Source organism: Lethenteron reissneri, chromosome 32, assembly GCF_015708825.2.
Source record: "Lethenteron reissneri isolate LAM-NWPU_2019-01 chromosome 32, ASM1570882v1, whole genome shotgun sequence".
Taxonomy (NCBI): Eukaryota; Metazoa; Chordata; class Hyperoartia; order Petromyzontiformes; family Petromyzontidae; genus Lethenteron; species Lethenteron reissneri.
Window position 1 is genome coordinate 8134031 of NC_083810.1, and position 22447 is coordinate 8156477.

Genomic DNA, 22447 nt, shown 5'->3' on the forward strand with positions numbered 1-22447 from the left:
GATGTATGTGTGTGTGACTGTGTGAATGTGTGCGTGTGAGACTGTGTGGATGTGTGTGTGTGACTGTGTGGATGTGTGTGTGTGACTGTGTGGATGTGTGCGTATGTGTGTGCGTGTGTGACTGTGTGCGTATGTGTGTGCGTGTGTGACTGTGTGAATGTGTGTGTGTGACTGTGTGGATGTGTGTGTGTGACTGTGTGGATGTGTGTGTGTGACTGTGTGGATGTGTGTGTGTGACTGTGTGGATGTGTGCGTGTGTGTGCATACCCGTGGGTGTGTATGCGTCTCGAATGAGTACCTGGTGCGGTGTGTACAAACATCGCCACTGGGGAGACAAAGGCGGTCGGGCGTGGTGCTGGCCACACGACCCGCCTCGTGTACCGTGCCGGCCTTCATAGGTGCTCGCTTACAGCACTTGCCCCAACAGCCTGTTAAGTCTACATGGGGGATCTTTATCTTTGCATGCAAGAGTGCGCGTGTGTTTATTTGCGTGGTGGGTCGACGGCCAGAGACGGTCGATTCCCGCTCACGGCTCACATCAGTGGCGCGCGATGTCTGAACCGGTCTCGGGCCACGCATAGCTCGTCTGTCCAGATCGAGTAGCTGACGCGAGACGCATACGACATCACAACTGGGAAGACAAAGGCGGCCAGGCGGAGTGGGCCGTGCCGGTGTTAATAGGTGCTCGCTAACAGCACTTGCTCCACGAGTCTATGGAGGCTATACGGGGGATCTTTGTTGTTTGTATCGGTGCGTGGGTTGTGCGTGTGTAGCTGAGCATCTGAACATGTGTGGGTACTATGGGGGGAGCGGTGGCGCAGTGGTTAGCGCGCTGCGCGACGAACCCGGCGACTCGAGTTCGACCCGAGTTCGCTCACGGCCAACACCGGTGACGATTATCTGAACCGGTCCTGGGCCTCGCCTAGGTCGACTCGGCCTCAAATTACTACCTGGTGCAGTGTGTAAACATCGCCACTAGGGAGACGAAAGCGGACGGTAGTGGTCCTGGTCACCCACCTCCTCGTGTGCCGTGCCGGCCTTCATAGATGCCCGCTTACAGCACTTGCCCCAACAGTCTGTTAAAGGCTATACGGGGAATCTTTGTATTTGTGTTACGTCACCAATGTTTATGATGTAATAACAATCTTGTCCTTGTTTTGATTTATCTCGACATTCACAAACTCACAGTTTGCATCCCTGAGCTAGTCATGGAAATGTCCACATTCCTCTGTCGGGGACAAGGATACATCGTAAAAAATATGATACTCGCTTTCTCGACCCGGAGGGATGATGGGTTGAGGGACTAGGATTTGAACTTGCAACCTTCCGATTGCGAGCTTGGGCGGTTTAAAAAATGCAGGAAAACACGTGTGCAAAGACAAAGATCCCCTGTATAGCCTTAACAGACTGTTGGGACAAGTGCTGTTAGCAAGCACCTATGAAGGCCCGAACGGCACACGAGGGGGTGGGTGGCCAGTACCACGCCAGACCGCATTTGTCTTCCCAGTAGCGGTGTTTACACATCGCGCCAGATACTCATTGCAGGCTGAGTCGACCTAGGGGAGGCCCAGGACCGGTTCAAATAATCGTCACCGGTGTTGGCCGTGAGCGGGAATCGAACTCGGATCGCCGTGTTTGTGCATACACTCACACACACGTGTGCGCATATACTCACACACGTGTGTGTGTGTGTATTACAGACACACCCACGCATTACATGATGATCAGCAGACATGCAGGAATAACATTAACTATTTCAGACCGACAAAGTCGGCGTGCCACGGTCCCTGGTGTTGGGGATTAAATGCCCTCTCCACCCCGCCCCCTCCCCCCCTCATCCTCATGAACCGGCGTCTTTAGCCGGTTAATAGAGTTGCAACGCCTGTCCACTTCATAGCTGCGGTGATGTCTGTCAGTCTACGGGTCTGTGTTGTACATCTTTGGTCTCGGTGCTAAGTGAAGGTATGGTTAGAAGTCGGTGGGTCTATGTGTGAGCCTGTGGGTCTCTGTGTAAGTCTATGGGTCTCTGTGTAAGTCTATGGGTCTCTATGTAAGTCTATGGGTCTCTGTGTAAGTCTATGGGTCTCTGTGTAAGTCTATGGGTCTTTGGGTCCTGTGTAAGTCTCTGGGTGTCTATGTAAGTCTATGGGTCTCTGTGTAAATCCATGGGTCTCTGTGTAAGTCTATGGGTCTCTATGTAAGTCTATGGGTCTCTGTGTAAGTCTATGGGTCTCTGTGTAAGTCTATGGGTCTCTATGTAAGTCTATGGGTCTCTGTGTAAGTCTATGGGTCTCTGTGTAAGTCTATGGGTCTCTATGTAAGTCTATGGGTCTCTGTGTAGGTCTATGGGTCTCTGTGTAAGTCTATGGGTCTCTATGTAAGTCTATGGGTGTCTATGTAAGTCTATGGGTGTCTATGTAAGCCTATGGGTCTCTGTGTAAGTCTATGGGTCTCTGTGTAAGTCTATGGGTCTCTATGTAAGTCTATGGGTCTCTGTGTGAGTCTATGGGTCTCTGTGTAAGTCTATGGGTCTCTGTGTAAGTTTATGGGTCTCTGTGTAAGTTTATGGGTCTCTATGTAAGTCTATGGGTGTCTATGTAAGCCTATGGGTGTCTATGTAAGCCTATGGGTCTCTGTGTAAGTCTATGGGTCTCTGTGTGAGTCTATGGGTCTCTGTGTAAGTCTATGGGTCTCTGTGTAAGTCTATGGGTATCTGTGTAAGTCTATGGGTCTCTGTGTAAGTCTATGGGTCTCTGTGTAAGTCTATGGGTCTTTGTGTAAGTCTATGGGTCTCTGTGTAAGTCTATGGGTCTCTGTCTAAGTCTATGGGTCTGTGTAAGTCTATGGGTCTCTGTGTGAATCTACGTGTCTCTGTGTGAGTCTATGGGTCTCTGTGTGAGTCTATGGGTCTCTGTGTGAGTCTATGGATCTATGTGTGAGTCTATGGGTCTCTGTGTAAGTCTATGGGTCTCTGTGTAAGTCTATGGGTCTCTGTGTAAGTCTATGGGTCTCTGTGTGAGTCTAAGGTTCTCTGTGTGAGTCTATGGGTCTCTGTGTAAGTATATGGGTCTCTGTGTAAGTCTATGGGTCTCTATGTAAGTCTATGGGTCTCTGTGTAAGTCTATGGGTCTCTATGTAAGTCTATGGGTCTCTGTGTAAGTATATGGGTTTTTGTGTAAGTCTATGGGTCTCTGTGTAAGTCTATGGGTCTCTGTGTAAGTCTATGGGTCTCTGTGTAAGTCTATGGGTCTCTGTGTAAGTCTATGGGTCTCTGTGTAAGTCTATGGGTCTCTGTGTAAGTCTATGGGTCTTTGTGTAAGTCTATGGGTCTCTGTGTAAGTCAGTGGGTCTCTATGTAAGTCTATGGGTCTGTGTAAGTCTATGGGTCTCTGTGTAAGTCTATGGGTCTCTGTGTAAGTCTATGGTTCTCTGTGTGAGTCGATGGTTCTCTGTGTGAGTCTATGGGTCTCTGTGTGAGTCTATGGGTCTCTGTGTAAGTCTATGGGTCTCTGTGTAAGTCTATGGGTCTCTGTGTGAGTCTATGGGTCTCTGTGTGAGTCTATGGGTCTCTGTGTGAGTCTACGGGTTTCTGTGTGAGTCTATGGGTCTCTGTGTAAATCTATGGGTCTCTGTAAGTCTATGGGTCTCTGTGTAAGTCTATGGGTCTCTATGTAAGTCTATGGGTCTCTGTGTAAGTCTATGGGTCTCTGTGTAAGTCTATGGGTCTCTGTGTAAGTCTATGGGTCTCTGTGTAAGTCTATGGGTCTCTATGTGCGTCTATGGGTCTCTGTGTGAGTCTATGGGTCTCTGTGTAAGTCTATGGGTCTCTGTGTAAGTCTATGGTTCTCTGTGTGAGTCTATAGGTCTGTGTGTGAGTCTATGGGTCTCTGTGTAAGTCTATGGGTCTCTGTGTGAGTCTATGGGTCTCTGTGTAAGTCTATGGGTCTCTGTGTAAGTCCAGTGTCGCAGTTGACTGCCGTTCTTCCAGGGCTGATGCCGGCGGCTCATTTGGGTGACTGGGCAAGCGAGGGGGCGGGTAGGGTTGGAGTCGGGAGCCGAGGGGAGTGGGGTGGGGGGCGAGAGGGTGGGGAGAGAGGGTGGGGACGTGGGTGTGTGTGAGAGGGAGTGGGAAGAGGGAGGGAGAGAGCGTGGGAGTGTGTGTGTGTGAGAGTGTGAAAGTGACAGCGTGTGTACGTGTGTGTGTGTGCGTAGGGGGGGGGGGTGTAGCGGTTCGGGCTCTGCGCTGCGAACCCCAGCTACCCGAATTTCGATTCCCGCTCATGGCCAACACCCGTCCTGGGCCTCCCCTAGGTCGACTCAGCCTCAAATAAGTACCTGGTGCGGTGTGTAAAAATCATCGCCACTGGGGAGACAAAGGCGGTCGGTCGGGCGTTGTGCTGGCCACCCACCCCCGCATGTGCCGTCCCGGCCTTCATAGCTGCGGCTCGCTAACAGCACTTGCCCCAAGAGACGGTGAAGGCTACACGGGGTATCTTTGTCTTTTGTGTGTGTCGGATCCCAGCGTTGGGGATGACTCCCTTTGCCCGGTGTCGTGTGCAGTCACTAATCTCAGCTCGGAGATTTAACTTGGCCAAGCGAATCCAGTGCGTCAGAGTGTGTGTGTGTACGTGTGTGTGTGTACGTGTGTGTGTGTACGAGGGTGTGTGCATGTGAAGAGCGGTGGTGTAGCGGTCAGCGCTACGCTGCGCTACGAACCTGGGGACCCGGGTTCGATTCCCGCTCACTGCCAACACCCAGTGACGATTATCTGAACCGGTCCAGGGCCTCCCCTAGGTCGACTCAGCCTCAAATGAGTACTTGGTGCGGTGTGTAGTAAACATCGCCACTGGGGAGACAAAGGCGGTCGGTCGCGATGCTGACCATCCACCCCCTCGTGTGCCGTGCCGGCCTTCATAGGTGTTCACCAACAGCACTTGCAACCACAGTCTGTTGAGGCTATTAGGGGGATCTTTGTCTTTGTGGGTGGTGAGATGTTACCTACTTCGCCTGGTTTGCAGGGGTTGTGGGTTCGATCCCGACCCTGTATGTTTGGAGTTTGCATGTTCTCCCCCTGGATGTGTGTCCAGGGGCTCCGGGTTTCAGCTCCACATTTAGAGCGAACACGCGTTTCGAGTTGTTTGCCGCTAGACATTTTCACATGATGATAAGCCACTTCAATGGGTTGTCATTTGTGGCCAGGACGCTTCTGAAAAAGAGTTACATAGCTCAGTGGGCCTTACCTGGTAAAATAAAAATAAGTTTAGTTTAGGTGTGTCTGCAGTGAGGAGCGGTAGTGCAGTGGTTGGTGCATTGGGCTACGAACCCGGCGATCCGGGTTTGATTCCCGCTCACGACCAATAAAAGTGGCGTTAATTTGAACGGGTCGTGGACCTCCCCTAGGTCGACTAAGCCTCAAATGAGTACCTGGTGCGGTGTGTAAACATCGCCACTGGGGAGACAAAGGCGGCCGGGCGTGGTTTTCGCCACACCACCCCCTCGTGTGCCGTTTCGGCCTTCGCATAGGTGATCGCGAACGGCACTTGCCCCGACTGTCTGTTAAAGGCTATATGGGGAATTTGTGTCTTTGTTTTATCCACGTGGTGTGTGTGTGCTGTAGACGAATGGGCGGCAGGGTTCGCTAATTGCCAGAGACCCCTTTAAATTCTAGGGGTCACCCCATTTCATATTTCACGGAGCCAGACATAAATTATCGCCACAGGTCGAACCACGCCACCCTCACCCACCTCACCCCCACTCACCCACCCCACCCTCACCCACCTCACCCACCCCACCCTCACCCCACCCTCACCCCACCCTCACCCACCTCACCCCACCCTCACCCCACCCTCACCCACCTCACCCCACCCTCACCGCACTCTCACCCACTTCACCCCACCCTCACCCCACCCTCACCCCACCCTCACCACCTCACCCCACCCTCACCCCACCCTCACCCCACCCTCACCCACCTCACCCCACCCTCACCCACCTCACCCCACCCTCACCCCACCCTCACCCACCTCACCCCACCCTCACCCCACCCTCACCCCACCCTCACCCACCTCACCCCACCCTCACCCACTTCACCCCACCCTCACCCACTTCACCCTCACTCACCTCATCCACCCCACCCTCACCCACCCTTACCCACCTCACCCCACCGTCACCCACCTCACCCACCTCACCCACCCCACCCTCACCCACCTCACCCACCCTCACCCACCTCACCCACCCCACCCTCACCCACCTCACCCCACCCTCACCCACCTCACCCAACCCTCACCCACCTCACCCCACCCTCACCCACCTCACCCACCTCACCCACCCCACCCTCACCCACCTCACCCAACCTCACCCACCTCACCCACCCCACCCTCACCCACCTCACCCACCCTCACCCACCTCACCCACCCCACCCTCACCCACCTCACCCCACCCTCACCCACCTCACCCACCCTCACCCACCTCACCCACCCCACCCTCACCCACCTCACCCCACCCTCACCCACTTCACCCCACCCTCACCCCACCCTCACCTCACCCTCACCCCACCCTCACCCACCTCACCCCACCCTCACCCCACCCTCACCCACCTCACCCCACCCTCACTTCGCCTTACCCTCTCCTCACCACCACCCACCTCACTCCCCAGGACTCAGGGGTCGGCAACCTACGGCTCCGGAGCCGCATGCGGCTCTTTACAGGCTGCTTCTTGACGATATGTACGTATGTACAGTATGTACTCAGATGCATTGCGGCTCTTTAAATACTGAATTTTGTACCGAATTGGAAAGAAATGGCTCTTCTTGTTATTTTGGTTGCCGACCCCTGCCCCAGGTTAACGAATCGCTTTGCTGTGTGGGCAGTGAGTGGGGTGGTGGCAGAGATCACGGTGGGTATGGTTAGTCGTGAAGGTCGTGTTGGTGATATTGGTTGTGGTGGTGGTGGTAGTGATGGCGGTGGCAATTGCGGTGATTGCGGTGACTATACTCGCGTGATTTTGGTGTTACTGTTTGTGGTGGTGGTGGTAGCGTTGTAATTTGTGGTTGCGCTAAGAATATTGGTGATTGTGGTTGTGGTGGTGACTTGTGTGGTTGAATTCGTGGATGTCATGCTCGTGGTGGTGGTGCTGATGTGTTTCTCTGTGGCAGAGCTGCGGTGTAAGTAGTTTTGCAGTTGCTGCGGTTGCTGCAAATTATTCCAGTTGCAGCGGTTACTGCTGTTGTTGTTGTTTTCGCATCTGCGCACGCGGTTGTTGTTGTTGTTGTTGTTCTCGCTGCTACGCACGCGGTCGCTGCGGCTGCTGCTGCTGCGGGTGGAGGCGGTTAGGCAGCTCGGTTGGGGCCCCGTCTCTCCCCGAACGCTTGGGATCTCTATCGCGGAGGAAGAGTTAACGGGAAATTAATGGGCTCAGGTTTGTGGCAATCCATCAGTCTCCCCCCCCCTCCCTCATCCTGCCGGTGAGATCTCGAGTAAAAACCCGGCACGTGGCTAAAAGGGGCGCCACTGTGGCTATGAGATGTTAACTACCTCGCCTGGTGTACAGGAGGTCGTGGGTTCGATCCCGACCCTGGTGCCTGTTGTGTATTTTGGGAGTTTGCGGTGTCTCTCTCTCTCTCATCATCATCATCATCACGGTGGCTATGAGATGTTAACTACCTCGCCTGGTGTACAGGAGGTCGTGGGTTCGATCCCGACCCTGGTGCCTGTTGTGTATTTTGGGAGTTTGCGGTGTCTCTCTCTCTCATCATCATCATCATCACGGTGGCTATGAGATGTTAACTACCTCGCCTGGTGTACAGGAGGTCGTGGGTTCGATCCCGACCCTGGTACCTGTTGTGTATTTTAGGAGTTTGCGGTGTCTCTCTCTATTTCTCTCATCATCACGGTGGCTATGAGATGTTAACTACCTCGCCCGGTGTACAAGAGGTCGTGGGTTCGATCCCGACCCTGGTGCCTGTTGTGTATTTTGGGAGTTTGCGGTGTCTCTCTCTCTCTCTCTGTGGTCGCGTGAATTTTTCTCCGGGTCCTCGGGGTTTTTTCCCCTCCACGTTTAGAATCGACGTCACGCGTTTGGGGTCATTTGGCTCCGATGAAGTTCCACCGATGAAGTTGATAAGCCACTTCGTTGGTCGATCATTCTGCGATCGCCAGGTCGTTCCTGAAAAAAGAGCTACATAGCTCAGTGGGGTCAAGTAAAAATAGTTAAAACAGTTCAGTTCACTTCGTCGACGCGATCTGAGCCGGTCGTGGAAATTCCACGTTCATGTGGCGGGGCCAAGTGAACAAATCCATGCGACTAGCCACTGTTGATTCCCACACATTGGTGATCGTTTTATCGACCCTTGCTCCCCCTCCATCCGGAGGAATGGATGATGGGCAACGTCAACACCCCCCCCTCCTCCCCACCCTCCTCCCCTTTAACCAGGATTTCAACTTCCGACTGCGAGCCACTCGCTCAGCCACCTGGCGGGGGGTGGGGGGAGCGGTGGCGCAGTGGTTAGCGCACCGCACCGCGAACCCCGGCAAACCGAGTTCGATTCCTGCCCACGGCTAACATCAGTGGCGAGCGATGTCTGAACCGGTTTCTGGGCCCCTTGCCCCTTGCCCGGCCCCCACCCACACGTGCGTTTGAAGCACAGCCGTTATACTCGTTAATAAGTATCACGTAGCATTTCGACGTCATTTTGTACGTACGGTATATTAAAATATAATAAGTTACAGTCGCCCATTGTCAATCCACTGCTCTGCTGAATGCCTCCTGCACGCCATGCCGGTCGTAGCGGGGGGGTGGGTGGGGGGGTGGGGGTTGGAGCATACTTCCCCACGGCAGTCTGTGCGAGTTGCTGCGTGAAGAAGGGGGGGGGGGGTGCAGGGGGTGTTACTGACGTGAGCCGTGGCCCGGGATCTCAACCCACACGGGGTGGTGACGGTGCCCACAGCGATAGCCGCCGTGACACCGGTGGTCAAAGATGTCTCAAACAGCAGCGGCGCTCTCCTCTCTCTCCCTTCTGAGAAAGAAGAACAACATCTTCGTCGTGAGAATCTACATCCCACGCCCGCTCGCCCTCCCGCTCGCCCTCTCGCTTGCTCGCTCGCTCGCCCGCTCGCCCGCCCGCTCGCCCGCTCGCCCGCTCACTCTCCATCCGTCTCCCGAGAGAGTGCCGGAGGAGCTCGTGTTTCGCGGAGTTTGAAACCATCCTTCACATTTTTTCCCGCCTGGAATTGACATCGGAGTCACGCAGTGTCACAACATGCACGACTCTCCGCGCCCGCCCGGCTGGCTGGATGGTGCACGAGCCCCAATAACCCCTTTAGCCCCGATAACCGCTTTTGCCCCGACAACCGCTTTAGCCCCAATAACCCCTTTTTCCCCAACAACCGCTTTAGCCCCGATAACTGCTTTAGCCCCAACAACCACTTTAGTTCCAACAACCGCTTTAGCCCAGATAACCGCTTTAGCCCCAGTAACTACATTGGCCCCAGTAACCGCTTTAGCCCCAATAACCGCTTTAGCCCCAATAGCCGCTTCAGCCCCAATAACCGCTTTAGCCCCGATAACCGCTTTAGCCCCGATAACCGCTTTAGCCCCCTTAACCGCTTTAGCCCAGATAACCGCTTTAGCCTCAATAGCCGCTTTAGCCCCATAGCCGCTTTAGCCCAATAACCGATTTCGAGAGTAAAGGTTTCAGGAGAGGAGATGGAGGAGGAGGCTGCATCAGGGCCTCGACGCTGCTGCTGCATGGAGGAGCAGCAGCGTTTGTTTCCACAGTGGGCGGCGGTGGGGGAGAGGGGAGGGGTCCAGAGCGGGCATGCCCACACACGAGTCACGTGGTTTACAGGAGGCTTGAGCTGACTTTACACCTCGAGATTTCTTCGTCTTCCCGTCTCTCGGTGTAAATGCCGAGTGTGCGTCTCTCCTACATCCTTCTTTGCGCCCAGTTCAGCTTCGTTCTCTTAATCGATGCCCAATATCAGAGCTCGGTCATTTAAACTGATTCACGCGTTCCTTGCTCTGTAGACACGTTGGCGATTATATGGCAGCAAAACTAAAAGTTCATGACAGGTGGCCGAGCGGGTGAAAGAGTGAGTGAGAGATTGAGTGGATGGGTGGTTGAGTTAATGAGGCAATGGGTGAGCGGGTGAGTTAGTTACCGGGTGAGTGAGAGATGAAGTGAGTTAGTGAGTGCGATAATAGAGTAGTGAGCGATTAAGGGGCAAATAAATAAAGTCAGCATTTCAGTGCACGAGGGATTGCCTCATTTATTGAGTGAATTCGTGCATGAAGTGAGTGCTGGTTAAGTGAGTGAGTGAGCGTGAGTTGGATGATTAAGTGAATCGGTGAGTGACCGTTCATCGCTACGATCACTCACATCACTCGCATCACTCCGCAGTAATCGTGCCAACGTTGGGCGAACGTTCACAAGTTTACTTGGTTAGTCCTGGCCGCAGTGCCGAGCTCATCCAGAGCCATCCGTGAGACATCGGGATGGAAGACATCAGCCCCTAAGTGGCTAGGAAACCCCTCCAGCGATCACGATCCACCCGCACAGCTCGTTCGGCAATCCACTGCTGGATGAGAGGCTCCCCCACGCCTTGCGATGGTCAGAAGAGAGTCGAAAGTGGAGGTGGAGGTGAAGGTGGAGGTCGAGGTGGAGGCACTGTCCCCTGCTGCCCACAGCGACTACTGTACGTGTTTTATAAGCATGGTGGTGGCATCTTCTTGGTTCTTTCGGTAAAGTCACGTAGAAGGGAAGTGACTTTACCGAAAGAACCAAGAAGATGAACCCCTGCAGTCACGAAAGCTTTAAATCGAAACATGGTGGTGGCACTCACTCATCCAAGTAATATTCAGGCTCAAGCCTGCTTAGCTTCCGAGACGTGACAGGAGATCAGCGACACAGACACGCGCTGGCACACTACACACTGGCACACACTCGTGTACATGCATTGGCACACACACACTGGCACACACACACGTACTGGCACACACACGCACTGACACACACACGTACTGACACATACTGGCACACACGCTCACTGGCACACACACACTGGCACACACACACGCACTAACACACACACACTGGCACACACACGCACTGACACACACACTGGCACTCACACACACACGCACTGACACACACACACACACTGGCACACACACACACGCTCACTGGCACACACACACACGCTCACTGGCACACACACACGCTCACTGGCACACACACGCACTGACACACACTGGCACACACACACACGCACTGACAAACACACACACACACTGGCACACACACGCACTGGCACACACACGCTGGCACACACACACTGGCACACACACACACTGACACACACGCACTAACACACACACACGCACTGGCTCACACACACACGCTCACTGGCACACACACACGCACTGGCACACACACACACGCTCACTGGCACACACATACTGGCACACACACACTGGCACACACACACTGGCACACACACGCTGGCACACACACACTGGCACACACACACACTGACACACACACACGCACTGGCACCCCATATAAGCGATGAGGCGCCACAGTGCACACGTTCGGAACGTAACCGCGTGCATAAAGGGCGGCGCCTTGAAGCCAAGCTCACTGCACTTGGCATGGGGGGCAGTGGGGGGGTAGTGGGGGGCTGGCGGCAGGGGAGGAGATGGGGAAGCGGGGGGTGGGGATGATGAGGGAGCGAGGGGATTACAATGATGGCGATGATGATGATGATGATGGGAGCTCAGATGGGCGTGTAGGGAGGTCCTAGGGGTTGGTGGTGGTGATGATGATGGGGAGGTTGGGGGGGGGAGGGAGGCGAGGGAGGGGATGATAGTGATGGGGGGAGCGAATGATGGGGGAGGTGGGGGGTGAGTGACAGGGGCAAGGGGATAAAGATAGTGTTCATTATTTAGGAGGGGAAGGGGTGGAGAATTGAGGATGATGAGAGATGAGGATGAAGGATGAGAGGGAGGAGGGTGCACTCCCTAGTCATGTTGCTCACGATTTCGGGTTCCTTACACGCCGAGGGGGAGGGGTTGTGGGTACGTGCGGTGGTGACGGTGGTGGTGGTGGCGATGAGAGCGGTTTTGACGATGAGGATGATGCGCGCTGTTCGTGGTGAGAGCGGACACAGTGGCTTCATAGGCGATGAATCTGAGGGTGGTGATGGTTGGGGTGTGTTGGTGGTGGTAGCCAGTTAGGGTGGTGGTGGTGGTGTAGCGGTGAGCGCGGTGCGCTACGAACCTGGCGACCCGGGTCCGATTCACGGTCAACACCCAGCGACGATTATCTGAACCGTTCCTGGGCTTCCCCTAGGTCGACTCAGCCTGAAATGAGTACCCGGTGCGGTGTGTAAACATCGCCACTAGGTAGATAAAGGCGGCCGGGCGTGTGTTGGCCACCCACCCCCTCGTGTGCTGTGCCGGCCTTCATAGGTGCTCGCTAACAGCACTTGCCCCAACAGTCTGTTAAGGCTATATGGGGGGTCTTTGGATATGGTAGTAGTGGTTGGTGGTGGTCCTGTTATTCGTGGCATCGGCGATGGGAGCGGTTGTAAACATGTCAAGAGTGGTTGTAATGGTTGGGGCGGTGGTCGTAGCAGTCGAGATGACAGTGGCGGCGGTGTCGCTTGTACGTCTGTTGAACTTCTTTTGCACCGTGCGTAGCCAACCGTGCTAACCGTGCGATGAGTTCAAGTTGATTTTGGGTCGCCAGCCACCGGCTTGCCACTCAATAAGTGTCCGTCTCGGTAACCTGCCCTCCTCTCCTCCCCCCAAACCTCCAAAGATGCTTCACCCTATGCGCCTCCATCCTGCGCGGTGGAGACGCGCATCCCGCACGCGTTTAGCGGCGGCGCGTTCAAACTGGGCGCCGTTATTTTTTATTCGTCGAAACATGGAAAAATGTTTCGACGACTCGAAACGATTCCAATGAACCACACAGAGGAGTGCTTGCTTACAGACACCCGGAGGGCGACGACTCCCATCCACAGGCGCGCCTTGAGTGCTTGCCATGTGACGAGCACATTGCCGGTGCAAAGATCTCAGCCTTGTCTAGACCACCAACTCAAAAGATGTAACAACATGCCAAAGGTGCGCTGGTCACACATATCTCAGGAGGGCACGACCGGCTCTCGTCCATACCACCGTGCGTGCATGCCGAGTGACCGCCACATTGCGTGCGCAACGCTCTCAGCCTTGTCTAGACCACCAAACCACCTCGTAAGAGCTGAACGTGTGGCCGCGTGAGGGGTTAAACCTACCAGATCCAAAACGGAGTGGAAAGTGTAGCCATCCCAACAGGCGGGCAGCTGTCAAAGAATCCGCGTGGCGTCGTTCGCAAGGGAGCGTTCTGGTATTCGTGACATTTTTCTTACTTTTTGGGGTGGGGTGGGGGGGAGTTGACGGGGGGGGGGGGGTTATATTTTCTACAGAACTGAGAGTGTTTGCAATCGATTGCACGCGACCCTGAGTCCCGTGGGCCGCGCAACAAATTCGATGGGCGATCAATTTTTCTCAAATTTGAGGGACGTTTTTTTTTTGGAAGAAAATGGGTGATTTGACTGGCAGCCACTGAGGCGCAATTTCACAATTTCTCCTCTTGCACGGAGTTTGACATTTTGCCGGACGTGTGTGCGTGCGTGCGCGTTGTTGCTGCCTTTTCCTGCAACCCCTCGTGTGACGTGCCGGTCTTCATAGGCGCTCGCCAACCGCACTTGCCCCAACAGCCTGCGAAAGGCTACGCGGGGGATCTTTCCCCGTGTCCACCTGTGTCTCTGCGAGTCGCTATGTGCCTGAGAGATTGTGCATTGGGGGGGGTGGGGGGGGTGATGGGGCAGAGGGAGTGGGTGGGATGCTTGCGGGGGGAGGGGGAGGGAGGCAGGGGAGGGGGAGGGGGAGGGGAAGGGCGGTGGGGGTGAGGGGCGGGGGAGGGAGGCGGGGGAGGGAGGCGGGGGAAGGGGAGGGCGGTGGGGGAGGAGGCGGGGGAGGGAGGCGGGGGAGGGAGGCGGGGTAGGGAGGCGGGGGCGGGGGGAGGAGGCGGGGTAGGGAGGGAGGGGCTTCTATAGAGGGGGTGGGGGAGGCAGCGCCCCCCACTCCTCCCCCACAATTACGAACACCGCATTTGCGCTTGCATCCAGCACCTTGTTGCTGTACACCTGTAAAGGTTCTCACTACACATTCCAGCCATTCGCAAATCCACCAATGGATGAAGGCCTCACCATGCCATATACGTCTTGGAGGATTCGTTTTTGTTTACCATACTTCACCACTCTGGTCAGTGCTGGTTGATGAAGGGGTCGACGGGGCTGTGAGACCACTCGCCACTGACGTGAGCCGTGGTCTGGAATTGGAACTCGGGTCACCAGGTTCAATGCGCAGCGATAACCACTGCGCCTCGGCACCCGTCCAAGGCGATGACTTTTGAAGACCAAATCACTGATCAGGATCGATATTATCGGATCGCGCCAGCTAAGCAAAGTTGATCCTGGTTAGTACTTGGATGGGAGACTGCTTGGCAATACCAGGTATTGTAGGGCAGGACTGCTCTGTGGCAGTACAGGTGGTGGTAGCAGAGCACATTTGACATTTGTGAAAAAGAGCTTTATAGCTTATCGGATTCCTCCAGTCTAAATAAAGGTTCAGATTATAGAATCCATCTGTGCGGAGCTTCGGATGTCTCCGGGTTCTCTGGTTTCCTCCTCTGACATGAAACCAAACTCTAGCCAGCCATCTGAATGTAGCAGCACCCACCTTGAAACGGAGAGAGGGTCTTGAGACTCATTGAAAGTTTTGCCTGCAAAAAGAAAAGGTAATAGTATTATTATTTTCATGAAATCGTGTGATATTACGAAATTATAATGTCGTCGTTATTATTTTTGTTCGTATAATTTAGAAGGTGCGTCCGTGCGGAATGCACGGAATGCGATCACGTGAGTTTGAAGGCGGCAAAGAGATTCGCGGAGCCGTCACATCGCCACGTGTTCAACTGGGATCGCAACGCCTATGGTGGTCAGTGGGGTTGGTGGGCGAGTGGTGTGATGATGCGCGTCGATGAATCGATGCAACATCGATTTAATATCTTCGCCATAGACTAATAACAAACAAACAAAAACGGTGGAGGGTTCGAGATTCTATGTTGTTTTCAATAGCAAGCAAATCATTGTGGTGTTGGTGGTGCAGCTGCTGCTGCGTTGGCAGTGACGCACAATCACAATTGAACAAAAAACCGAGCACATTCGACAATAACAAGACTGCGTGGGCTTAAAATATATATTTAACAGGCGACGTTTCGGGTAATGGCCCTTCTTCATAGCACCTACAAATGAAGACGTTGTTTCTTCTTCAAAGAAGGACCGTTGTCCGATACGTCACCTGTCTCACACACACACACGTTTGACGAATGGTGTTGAGTTTCACTTTAACGCATTTCTCGAGTCGTGTCTGTTGGCTAAGAAAGTGGAAGGACATCGTAAAAGTGCGCAGGGTAGCGTGGGGGAGATGTATGCGTTTGGGCTAAGCCGTCAAACAAAGACGCGTGGTCACCACGTCGCGCGCTTTCGGATGCGCTTCTGCGGCCGTCTGGAACGCTCTTCCCCTTTCGACATTCGGAAGCCACCGGAGCTATGCAATTTAAAATCATCATCATCTAGATCGACAAAACGCATTACTTTAAAACCGATTCTTGCGTGTGTTTAGTTCGTTGTCCTTCCGCGGCACCTCCGATTAGCACGGTTGGCTACGTACGGTGCGAAAGAAGATCAATATACATTCGTACAGAGAAGTTCCACACACGTTTGAGACCACACGGGGAGACAGACTGACAGCAAGTGGCGATTGATATCTGAACTGGTCACCTCCCCCCCCCCATTCACCAACCCGCACTGACCAGCGTGGTGAAGTATTAACATGTAGGCTTTCGCGACCAATATTATTCATAATCAACGTTTTTGGGTTTAGATCGCGTTATTTATAAATGTGTCGTAACCCTCCACCACCCGACACAGCCAATCAGTAAAAAAAAGTGTCACGTTGACAAAAGACAAATAGTTCACTACTTTAGCCCACCGGTGTGTTGAAGCGTGAAACCACAACATTTACTATGTGAAACCACAACATTGTGGTTTCACGCTTCAACACACCGGTGGGCTAAAGCAGTGAAGTATTTGTCTTTTGTCAACGTGACACTTTTTTACTGATTGGCCGTGTCGGGTGGTGGAGGGTTACTACACATTTATAAATAACGCGATCTAAACCCAAAAACGTGGATTATGAAGTGGTGGAGTCTGGTCAAACAACCCCCATAACCGACACGACGTGGGGGGAAGTCCTCATCCATCCAGCAGTGGATTGACACATGGCTGGGCATGAATGTGCATCGATGTTTGTGATCTAGAACTCCAGCAGATCGAGCATAGAGGGGCGCTGGATGATATTTGTAGCGGCCTCTAGTGGCTGCAGGGGTTCCATATACCGTAACCGCACTGCTGTATAATATTGAAATCGAACAAAAACATTCATTGATTCTTTCGATTTAAAGCTTTCCTGGTTCTTTCGGTAAAGTCACGTAGAAGGGAAATAATAACATGATACAAATAAAACATAATAAAATAAAATTCTCACGACGTTTCGGCCACAACGCAAGCAGCCGTCCTCAGGTGAAGAACAGGTCTGTCGGAAAGACAGCGTCATTGATTCTCACGCAAAGATTCGATGGAAGCACAAATCGTGAGATATTAATAATCAATATTAACAATTAAGCGATATGCGTGACTAATCGAAGACCCGTTACACCAAATATTGACGACTGCCTGGAATAATTAAGTACGGACTCGTATCGATGTCGCGGATTTCTCGATTTCTCAACGGTTGTCAAAAACCCATACTTCACCACGCCGTGCGTGCGTGCTTGTTGTTGTTGTTCAATGTCGGAGAGGGGGTGGTGGCCGAGAACACCTGAGTGACGTTTGTGAATTTCTCCCCCGCATAATTTCCGGGGTCGCTTAATAAACTTGGAGTATTCTAGATTTGAAGCTTTCGTGACTGCAAGGATTTATATTCTTAGATTTTTTTTCGGTAAAGTCACGTAGGTAAAAAATTTAAATTAAAATTAATTAAAGTAAAATAAAAAATAAAATCAAGTGTTGATACAGCTATCGTGCTGTGACGGTTCCACCTGAAGACGGAAGCTTGTGTTGCCTCCGAAACGTCGTGATTTTTATTTTATTTTTATTTAACTTTTATTAATTTTAATTAAATTTTTTTACCTACGTGACTTTACCGAAAAAACCTAAAAATAAGCTTGGAGTATGTGGCACGCTGTGTGTGTGTGATAGCTACAGGCCATAGTGATACGAGCTATACTGGATGTGGTGTACCGGGAGCGAAGAAATCCCACCACCACCACCACGAGCTTATCGACCCACACCGACCCGGGCTGAAATGCGAATCCCCTGGTGACCAGGGCATTCGAATCCATTCCCCCCGTGGTGTTGACGAGCCGGGAACTTACACGGCTTTCTATCTGCCCGTGTGCGCAGTGCCTGAGTGGAGCCTTCTAGGGGCACAGTACACAGCCCCCCACCCACCTCCCTAGGCCAGCCCAGCCCCCCTCCTGCCCCCCCCCCCAATACCCCACCCCAGCCCCCCCTCCCTCACCTCGCCTATTTTTAGGGTCCGCGGCGCTGGGGATGGGTCTGGAGGTGATGTGCCCAGCAAGGGATGGGAGGGGTACAGCGGGGGGTGAGAGGGGAGGGGGTGGGATAGGCGGGGGGGGGCTACACCCCCTCCCCCACTTTTTCATGTGTATCTCTACATTCTGCAGGTGTTATTTACCCCCCCCCATCCCCCTCCTGCCCATCGCAATTGGTGAAGAGTGAAGAGAGCGCTGTGGAAAAGGGGGGGGGGGGTGCTCATAAGGAGGGGGGAGGGGTGTGGGGTGTCCGTGGGGGTGGGGTGGGGGTCGTGCCGTTGTTGGGTGTGGCGGGGAGTGGTGCTCGAGAGGGGTGAGGCTGGGTGTGGCGAGGAGGGGGGAGGGAGGAGGAGGAGGGGGGAGGGAGGAGGAGGAGGGGGGAGGGAAGAGGAGGAGGGGGGAGGGAGGAGGAGGAGGGGGGAGGGAGGAGGAGGAGGGGGTCGTGGGGGGGTCATGTAGCCCGCATGCCCAGCCACCGAAGGGATCGGGGTGAGGAGGGGTTCGTCGAAGGGGGGGGGGTGGGGGGGGGTTTGCCCGCCGGGAAGAAACCTTCATGCGCTTCGGGGCATGAGCTGATATATACAGTGTGTACCTAATCATCATCATCAGCAGCAGTGTCATCAGCAGTAGTGTCATCATCAGCAGCAGCAGTGTCATCAGCATCATCACCATCATCTATAGCCGAGTTTTCATCAGCAGCATAGCAGTCATCAGCATTATTATTATCATCAGTAGTAGGAGTAATATCATAATCAGCTGCAGCATTAGTGTCATCATCAGCGTCATCAGCTGCTGCTGCTGCTGCGTGTGTCATCATCACTACAGTGCTACTTGTTTTGAACGTGAGCTCGCTTATGCAATGGCGAGCGAGGGGAGAAGGAGGATGATGAGTGTGATGATGGTGGGAGATGAGAGAGGCGGCACACGGGGAGACAGAAATCAGAGAGAGAGAGAGAGAGTAGTGAGAGTATGAGAGAGAGAAAGAGCGAGAGAGAGGGTGGCGAGAGAGCACAAAGGGGAGAGAGAGAGAGAGGGAGGGAGAAGGTGAGAAGGTGGAGGAGAAAGGGAGATTTGAGGAGGGCAGAGAGCGGTGTGGTTGGCACGTGGCCCTGTGCAGTTGCACCGCCTGCGCGCTCGGCAGCTCCACTGGGAGAGGATCGAGTGGGAGTGTGCGAAGGAGAGATGAGATGAAGACGAAGCAGAAGAGAGATAAAACGGCACGGGGAGAGGAGCACACAAGGGGAGGAAAGAGAGAGAGGGGGGAAGATGGTGAGAAGTGGGAGAGAGGGGGCCGGGGGAGAAGATAAGCAGAGAACTATTTGAGAGAAATACGAGATAGAAAGAGGGAGATAACATATAGCGCAGAAAAGGAGGGGGATCATTCGAGATAGGAGATGGCTGAGACCAAGACGAAATCTATTCAGGAGAGGGAAACAGAGGAGAGCGAGAGAGAGAGGGACAGGAGACAAATGGAAGATTCGTTCGGCAGAAGAGAGATAATGAGAAGATACAAAAACGAGAGGAGAGATCAATCGGAGATGTATTCAGCGAAGAGAGCGGATAAATCAGAGGAGGAGATACATGAGATGGGCGCGAATGGGAAGAGAGGACAGCGGGAGAGATAACATCACGATGGGAGAGAGAAAGAAGGAGATAATTGGGAAGATGTAAGAGGGAGAAGTGAGACGCTGTAGGAACGGAAGAGAGGGAGAGGGAGGAGGAGATAAGGCGTTCCAGCAGCTGTACATCCCTTCAGGGCTGTGCTGTGTAATAACACAAAGACAAAGATCCCCCCCCCCCCGTATAGCCTTTAACAGACTGTTGGGGCAAGTGTGGTGAGCGAGCGCCTGACAGCACCACCACAGCGCACGAGGGCGTGTTGTTGCCAGCACGGCCGCCTTTGTCTCTCCAGTGCTGGCTTATCGAAGGGATAATGATGATGATGATATTGCTGATAGTCACTGGCAATTACAATGGTGATCACTTGACTGGAGGGATAATTGATGACGATGATGATGTGGCCGGGATATGGCAGCCGAGCATTGGATTCGTGAATCAATCTGTGCGGTGCTCTGAGCGCTACCCACTCGTAGACGTGGTGGGTTTTCTCGGGTTTCTTTCCACACAAAACCAATATGCATCACTCGGTATACCAGTGTAGCAGGATGCTCCTGCAGGATGGAGTCTTGAGACTCACTGAGGTTGGTGACACAGTGATTATCACACCACACTACAGGATAAAAACCTGGCGACCTGAGTTCAATTCCTGGCAGCGGCTAACATCAGTGGCGAGTGACATATGAACCGGACGGGATGGGGCCAGGGGGAATTCAGGATTGCGGCAATCCCCCCCTGACCAGTATGGTGAAGTATGGTCAAACACATCCTCTTGACTGCTGTGGCGTGGCGATGCCCTCGTTCCACAGCGGGTGACAGCTGGCTGTAAGTGATGATGATTATGGATGTGATTTCGCGTGGCTCGCTCCAATATCATCCCCTCCCCTCAACCTTCACCCCATCGCTTCACACTCCATTCCTCATGATCGCTCTCTGTTCCCTCCCCCACCCACCCCACCCTCTACATCCCCATATACCCATATAGCCCCCCCCCTCTCCTGCATCCTCCCTCCCCTCTACCCCCCTCCCCTCACCCTCCTCTGCACCTCCCAACACCTTCCTACTCATCTCCTACCCTCTACATCCCCCCCCTGCACCCCTCCCCCACCCTTCACACCCCCACCCCGTCCCTCTTTACCTCCCTCTCCCCTCCCCCACCTCGCACCCCCCACGCTCCGTGTGCGCTGTGTAAGACTCGAGCATTGGAGATGCAAAATTCAGCCACGCGTGATGCTGACCACCCTCCCTCGTGTGTCGGGCAAGCCTGAATGGGTGCTCGCCCATGATGAAGGGCCATTGCCCGAAACGTCGCCGGTTATATATTTGCGTCGCCTTTTATGGCCACACGCTGTGGTATTGGCTAATTGTGTCGAGCTTTTGTGTTGTTTGCGCTGAACGCTGCGTCACTTGCAGCGGTCTCTTAAAGGCTTTCCGGGGCTCTGCGTGTTTATTTACGTGGAGCGGTGGCGCAGCGGTCGGCGCGCTGCGCGAAGACCTCGACGACCCCGAGTTCGTTTCCCGCTCACGGCCAACATCGAATATCTGAATTGGTCTTGGGCGTAGCCTAGGTCGACTCAGCCTCAAATGAGTACCTGGCGGCCGGGCGTGGTGCTGGCCACCCACCTCCCCCGTGTGCCATTCCGGTCTTCATACTCGCTGACAGCACTTGTCCCTACAGTTTGTTAAGGCCATACTGGGGGGGGGGGGGGAGAGATCTTTGTCTTTGTGTACACGTGTGTAGGGAAGGTAGTGCAGTGGTTAGCGCATGCTGCGCTAAGAACCCTGAGACGCGAGTTCGATTCCCGCTCATGGCCAACACCAGTGATGGTGATTATCTGAATCACCATCACTCGCCATGGTGCGTGTGTGTGTGCGTGTGTGCGTGTGGACAGCGGTGGTAGAGATTCCGCAGTGGCCGGTCCATCGCGTGCGATGGTGACCTTAATAGGTGCTCGCTAACAATATTTGTCCCGATGGGGCATCTCTGTGTGTACAGGAGTGTGTGTGAGCCCACCTGTCATTAGAAATGCAGTTCGCGCTGAGATCCATGGATGGCACACGATGTGTGTTTTTAATTTAAACATTACATTTTTCCAGGAATTGGTAATCATACTTTGTGTATTAAAACACATATTATCTCATTTTTGAAATAACATTCACACTTCAATGGCAGTGCGAGAAATGTGAAAGCCCTTTTTCAATCCACTTCTGGATGAAGACTTCCCCAGGCCGTGTCACTGATCGGGGGGGGGGGTTGTTGAACCATACTTCACCACGCTGGTTCAAGGGCAGCTTGGGCTGCACGCGGAACAGGCTCAGGTGCCGATGTTTTTCCGTGGCTGGGAATTGAACTCGGGTCTCGGGGTTTTCGGGTTTTCGATGACTATTTGTAATAGCATTGACCCATCTGGTGATGTCGTCGAATTACATTATCCCCACCGAGCAATGAAAAGTGCGCAGAGAAGCGTGGAGAGATGCATGCCTGGAAGTGCGCCGACGGACAGAAGAGAGGGACTTGCTGGCAAGAGAACATCCACGCAGGGTTGACGGCATCAATTCTAGATTTTTATCTAAAAAAGTGTGCTTTACTTGGCCCTTTCCCCCCCCCCCTCTCCAACCATTATATAAACGGAGTGGTGGCTCCTGCAATCTCTCATTTACTTGATACAGCTGTCGTGGCTGTGACGGTTCCTGCCTGAAGACGGAAGCTTGTGTTGCCTCCGAAACGTCGTGATTTTTATTTTATTTTACTGTTATTAATTTTTATTTTAATGTTTTACCTACGTGACTTTACCGAAAAAACCTAAGTTGATGGCATCGTCATTCGAACTGATTAGGAGCATCGTTCAAAGACGCGAGCGGCGCTTACCTGGACACAGACGGGTCACGGTCAGAAGGGACGATGGCCGATGGTCAAAGGGTGACGACGGAGCGGTAGCCAAAGCAGGGGACGCGGTTTTTTTCATTGGCTACCGGTCAAGTTCCGAGTGGATTTTAAGATCTTATGATCTCCAACTGGCCAGCACTCCCGGTCGAGGTTGTGCTCTTTAGGCGATCGGGCTTTTATTAACGTGGCACCCAAGCTATGGAACGCCTTGTCACTTGAAATCAGG

General features: G+C 53.6%; 1 protein-coding gene across 1 annotated transcript in view; it reads left to right on the forward strand.

Annotated features, from left to right (window-relative positions):
* LOC133349959 (Krueppel-like factor 12) overlaps nucleotides 1-22447 on the forward strand; it is a 99515-nt gene that overhangs the window by 1498 nt on the left and 75570 nt on the right.